The sequence below is a fragment of the Astatotilapia calliptera genome, chromosome 16, assembly GCF_900246225.1.
Source record: "Astatotilapia calliptera chromosome 16, fAstCal1.2, whole genome shotgun sequence".
NCBI classification, from domain to species: Eukaryota; Metazoa; Chordata; class Actinopteri; order Cichliformes; family Cichlidae; genus Astatotilapia; species Astatotilapia calliptera.
In genome coordinates, this window is record NC_039317.1 from 1,611,658 (window position 1) to 1,618,205 (window position 6,548).

Here is a 6,548-nt window from a genome sequence, read left to right on the forward strand (position 1 = left end):
CCATGTCTGGGCCTAAACTCTGCTGCAGGTCCATATATCAAATGATCACTGTGGCATCACTGAGAGTTAAAACACTGTCTTAAGTCTTTCATCTTTAATAAAATGATCAGCGTTCTGCTCTACCAGGTGTAACAATTGAGTTTAACATCCAGGCATCCATGAAAACGGAATTTATGACATTTAACAGAGTTAGAAGTTAGCAGGAAGTTAGCTCGCTAGCTTCCATCTAAATACAATATAGCATGTCCTGACTGCGGGATTTTGGAAACAAATTAAAACGTACAGCTTTCTTATCACTTCCAACATAAATGAAGACAGAAAACTAAACAGCAGTGACGTTTGTAGGGTTATTGAAGTTTGGCTAGCTGGTATATAAAGATGTGCTACGTGACTGCTAGCGACACAGCTATGTTAGCATAATATAAACAAGCTAACTTTTTTCCACTCAATAATAGTGATGGGATTTCCGGCTCATTTTAGAGATTCGGCTCACTAAAAAGAGCCGGCTCTTTCGGCTCCGAACCGACTCTTCAGGTTGTTTTGTTGCTTTAATTGATTTATTATTAACAATAATATAAAATTATGCACAAAAGGAATTACTAACGTAAAAAAAAGTGGTTTTATTTATATATGTTTATATATAAATACATATGGTGGCCCCTAGAGACAAAACACGTACAAACTCCAAAACACATTTCTAGCATGAACTGAACTTCCAAAGCAGAGCTACTAGATCACTTAAATTACACAATTGAAAGCATGTGTGTATTGTTTGTGTATTTATACACAGGCACTCATATATATTCAAATAATTTAAAAAAAAGTTCATGTAGCTGTTACTACCACACACCAAATCCGGTCGTTGGTACTTGCTGGCTTGTGTAACCACAAGATAACGAAAGCTCAACACTGCGCCCAGCATCCTGGAGCACTTCTGCTGTCTTTTGTACATGTTTTGAGTTTTTACGTGCTTCTGAGTTTTTACGTGTTTTGGAGTTTGTACGTGTTTTGGAGTTTGTACGTGTTTTTACGTGTTTTGGAGTTTATACATGCTCCAGAGTTTGTACGTGATTTGAAGTTTGTATGTGCTTTGTCTGTAGGGGCCACCGTAAATATACTTTTATTCATTCACTCCACATAAAATGTAATAAATAAATCATCCATCCATCCATCTTCATCCGCTTTATCCGAGGCCGGGTCGCGGGGGCAGCAGCCTAAGCAAATAAATCATATAATACAAAAACCAACTATTCACATTTCAATTTTTAACTATTTAAATTTTCAGCTTTTTCCTTTCACATATTTAAAGTGAAACAACACAAAACTCTGCAAACCACAACACAATTAAATATAAATTAAAATATGAAAACAAAAAGAAGTTGCATATTCTCTGTCATATGGGCCCGCATGAATAAACTTTCTGAATCCTTTATCATCTGCAACTGAAAATAGTTGTGGATGATTACTATACCTTCCTAATGTGACATTGTTGTCCCTGGCTCTCTCTCTCCCTCCCGCTCTGTTCCTGTGCTACTGAGTGTAACTATCGCCCCTCCCCCCTCTGCCCAGCACAAGGCTGGCATGCTGAGTGAAGCGGGGAAAAAAGTGTGAGAGAGAGGGTGAGAGAAAGAGTAAGTAAGAACAACAACTTACTTCTTTTAGTAAGATGCACTGTTGGGTTTTACAGTGTACAGAAAAAAAAATAACGAAATAGATTTAAATTACTCTTCGTAAGGATGTTTTTTTTTCTCTGAAGATTTTCTCAGGGTCTGCGATTACGTCAAATCGACATGATAGATGACACCATTGCAGGCAGCACAACAAGACTTAGTAAAATGCCCAGAAAAATAAGGAGGGTATGTGTGGCTGCAGTTCAAAGATTGAGACGTCATACAGGTCAGCAGATTGGTGGCCGAAGGGAGTTTGTTGTGATTGATGAGAGTCGCTTTCGTCACAAACGAAAGGTAAGTTTTTGTGACTGTAATTTTATATTACATCTATATATTTATCAAGCTTTCATAGTATCTTTTAGTCATTTGTGTTCATTTTTTTGTTTCGGCATCAGTAGGGGAGAGGAAGAATGGCTGGGGGATGGAAAAGAAGAAAGTGGGTCTTTGGAATAATAATAAACTTTATTTATAAAGCACACTTAAAAACCAAGGGTATGCCAAGGTGCTTAACAAGTAAAATAGAGTATAGGAGGAGGATAATAGAAATAGGACCAAAGCAAGTACTAAATATGCAAACAGATAACTGTCACTAATACATAGGAAAGCAACAGGTACAGAGCAAACAAGAATTTAAATGAGCATAGAAGTGCATGATATAAAATCATAAAAGAAATATTAACTAGAGGGAAAGGCAAGATTGAATAAGTGGGTTTTTAATCGTGATTTGAACAGTGCAATGGAGTCAGATGCGCGGAGGTCGAGAGGAAGGGTATTCCACAGTACCGGGGCAGCCAGAGCAAACGCACGGTCACCCCGGGACTTCAGTCGAGATCTGGGTTGGGTCAGAAGTAGTTGAGTGGCAGATCTGAGTGTTCTAGCAGGAGTATGTGGTTTGAGAAGTTCACTAAGATAACTTGGCGCTAATTTATTAATAGTTTTGAAAGTAAGGAGTAATATTTTAAATTGAATACGGTACTTTATGGGCAGCCAATGCAGGCTAGCTAGGACAGGGGTAATATGGCAAAATTTCCTGGTACCAGTCAAAAGGCGGGCTGCTGCATTTTGGACTGTTTGCAGTTTAAGAAGAAGAGAAGAGGGAAGACCATAGTACAAGGAGTTACAATAATCCAACCTGGAGGTCACAAAAGCGTGAATAAGCTTCTCCAGGTCCTCATGCGGAATATAATGCCTAGCCTTAGAGATAAGGCGCAGTTGGTGGAAGCTAGATCTCACTACAGCAGACACTTGCTTATCGAGTTTGAGCGAGCTATCCAGCAGTGCACCCAAGTTACTGACATAGTCACAAGAAAAAACTAGCAAAGGAACCCAGGGCAGCACAGAGTTGGGCACGAGGGATTTTACTGTTGAACACCACAATCTCAGTCTTCTTATCATTTAAAACGAGGGAAATTACTCAGGAACCATTCTTTGACCTCCCGCATGCATTCTTGAAAGTAGTGCAGGGACACAGCAAGGTCGTCAGTAAGTTCAAAATAGATCTGAATGGCGGGCCTATCGTGTATTCCCAAATTTAGGCTATGAACACCATACTGTTAACCACAGCAGGTGGTATGTTGACCCTCGTACAGGTGCCCATACCCAACATCTGGAGAGAGCCTGGAGGTCTTACAGGAGCAAATCTGGAGACTCGGGGGTAACAGATAGACTACTGTCAGAACACCTCACAGTTATTGAGTGGAACGAGTGGCTCGCAAAAAAGCACAAAAATGGTACATTTTGATATATGACATTTCCAAAAAATACAGATAATTATAAAAGTTAATGTTGCTACTGCTATTTTTTGCACCTTTTTGAAAATGTTATTTGAACACTTCATGTAAAGAGCTACAGGTTTGCATCCAGCCGTGTTCTGTATTACTTCAAATATTGGCTGATAGTTTATGACACTGTTTTTATTTTTGTATCAACATTTGTGTGTCAAATCTATAAGCATTGTCCTGATGTTTTTGTGATTGGCATCTTAAAAATACAGTGCGTTCTGGATCTACCCTGTGTGTTGTCATTTGTTTTTGTTACACTGTATTTTAGAAACTTTCACACCTATAAATAGGTTGTAAGGTATATATGGTCCCCACTTTAGATGAGCTCACTCAAAATACTTTACTAACAAGTAGCAAATGGTTTGCAACTTCCTAAATAAGTTTATTAAGGTATTTATGAGTATTTATAGATAATCTATCGAAAAAGAAGTTGGTCGATGGTGAGTTACAGCTTTGGCAGTCCTTAAGTGACAGTTACAAATGTATTGTAAGACATCTGTTAAGATATAGCAGCTGACTGATGTAACCCTGATATTCAGTGTTTATAAAACATCTGGTATGAAACTAGTTTGTGTGGTACATGTAGAGTTCATAGTATTATGTAGGGTGTGTTAACCATCTACTTACCTTTTACCAATGATTTTGTATACCATTGAACATCCTGAAATGACTGGTTTGTAACTGATGCAGAGTAGTGTTTATAAATGATTAATCAATGAGTTTTAGAACATGAAAACATGATTAATCAAAAGTGTTATACATCAGCTTATTCATCACTAACAAAGGGTTTAAAGCAGTGCTTGTAAACTATTAACTGATTATGAGAAATACTTTGTAGACGCTGTAGAGATAATTAAGTAACCATTAACTAATGCCTAATAGTGTGCACTTATTGTAAAGTGCTACCAAAAAGGGTTATTCTTTTCATCTGTACCCATGCCTGGTACACTTGAAACACCCCTCATGATGCTATAAAGCAGCCTAATCAAAGACCTTCTTTTCCTTGACATCAAATACAAAATGTGTCCACATGTCTGCTCTTATCTTCCTTCCAAGCTTTGACATTTTCACACATTACTGTTAGAAACACTGAGCAGAAGAGCCAGTTGTGCGTTTCCCAGAGGCAGATTGTCTAACCTTACTGCGCAACGAGCTGACCCGACTGCATCACCTGTCCCATCGTTCGACACAATGTAATCTCTTATCTCCTCCACCCCCGACACCAGCTCATCACTGCGTGTGGGTACAGATGTAGATTTAGGAGTGGAGGGACCATCATCCACCTGCTTTTCATGGATGACATTAGGATGTCACTCGGACTGTGAGCGTGGCCGAACGGTTACAAGATGCTACTGATGTCAAGACAGAAAGTTCCTCACACTGCATGGAGGTCTCCAGCCAACATCTCGAGGCCCTTTGAGCAAAGAGGAGGGCGAGGATTAGCCAGGGGAACAATCTGGGATGGAACATGGAGCATCTGGGAATACATCAGGAAGATGGTCCCCCTCTAAAAATTCCTCAGGGACCTGAAGATAGATGGTGATGAAGAAAAGGAGGACTGTCATGGTCCGCGGCCCGGCGTCTGAGGTGCTGATGGGATGCCCACTCCCGTGGGCGTGGCCGCTGACTCCACACCTGCATCCCATCCCAGGCGATCACCAGGTGGACCATTTAATCCTGCTCAGCCTGCTGCTCCACGCCAGTCCGTAATCGTCCTTCAGCGGTAACGCACACCTACGGGAAAGTCCTTAGGCAATCCTATCCGTGTGAACTAGTACTAACTCTGCCTTGTATACCCAGATCACTGCTCGGCGTGTTTTGAGTCACCAGCCTGTCCACCTGCCTGTCCAGAATTTGGATCACGATCAACCCCAGCCGCCTCGCCCTTTCTGGAGCTTCTCCCCACGGACCCTCACCCCTCTCTCCGGTTCCCTTGGCCCCGCTATCATCCCTCCCACGGTCCCGCTCTCGGCGTTTCCTGCGCGATTCTTCTCCCGGTCCCTCGGTTTCTCTGGTTCCGTGCGTTTTCTCCCTTCTACTCTCCCGGGACACTCTCAGTTATAATAAAGTTTATTTTTTCTCTCGTACTGCTGTGTGTGTGTTCTGCTCCTGGGTCCAGCTTGTGTGTTGAACTTCGGTTCTTGACAAGGAGAAGCTGTCATGGATGACCAAGTCTGTGCTGTCGACAGCTAGAAAAATATTGGACATCAGAAAGTTAATGATAATATTTTAACGTCAATAAATAATTTGAACGATTTGATTTATTTGAAGCGTAATAGCAATAATAACATCGGAGGATACGAGTATATAACAATAGCCTAAAACACCATCAAAAAGTTCTTCATTCACCTGCTCCCTACTTCTTTAACATCAGTCATGAACAGTGCTGGGAAATTATGACCTCCATTCTCCATCACTGCTGTGACCACGAACCTTGAATACCAGTCATCACAAACAGGACACTGAACATTGTCTGTATGTTTCTATACAAAGGACACTGTGCAGACACCCTGGATGCCCCCACTGTTATACCCAGTTGTTGGAGGAGGCGTGTCCAAGTCAAGAGAACCACCTCACTCTCCTGAAATTGTTCAGCTGAATTCATGAACGGCTGTCCAGCAGTAACAGGGTTTTTCTTGTTCTTGCTCTGAAATGGAGCGAAAAATGCCGGAGACCTGCTAATTCATGTCGACTATTAGTACCAGCTGACCTTTGATAAATTAGGGCAAAGACAAAATCTGACAATAGCAGCTTATTAGTGGTAATAATAATCATCATTATTATTATTGTTATATTGCATGTATGTGCATCAAAAGTTGCATAAAGGTTATAAAACATGGCATTACCACTGTGGGCTCACCGCTGGTTTTGCATTTGAATTTTGTGTTCTGGCCACTGAAACGTTGGTGTTTTGAAGCCAGAAGTGACCATATTTGGACAATAGGGTGGTAAGTAAGAGGCTAAACAAATATCACATTCAGGAAGTTTGTGCTCAGTAAAAACCAGCAAGCAGAGACTTTTTGGACCACAGAGCACACCAACATTCGTCAGATATTTAATTAAAAATGTGTCAGAAAGTTCAGGCAGCAAAAACACA

At 40.8% G+C, this 6,548-nt stretch overlaps 1 long non-coding RNA gene across 1 annotated transcript; it reads left to right on the forward strand.

The window, feature by feature from the left end:
- The first annotated feature begins 1,530 nt into the window (after window positions 1-1,530).
- On the forward strand, window positions 1,531-2,128 carry LOC113008498 (uncharacterized). Its single transcript, XR_003270027.1, has 3 exons — window positions 1,531-1,631; window positions 1,757-1,964; window positions 2,066-2,128. It is a non-coding gene; the product is annotated as an uncharacterized LOC113008498 (long non-coding RNA).
- The last annotated feature ends 4,420 nt before the right edge of the window (window positions 2,129-6,548 follow it).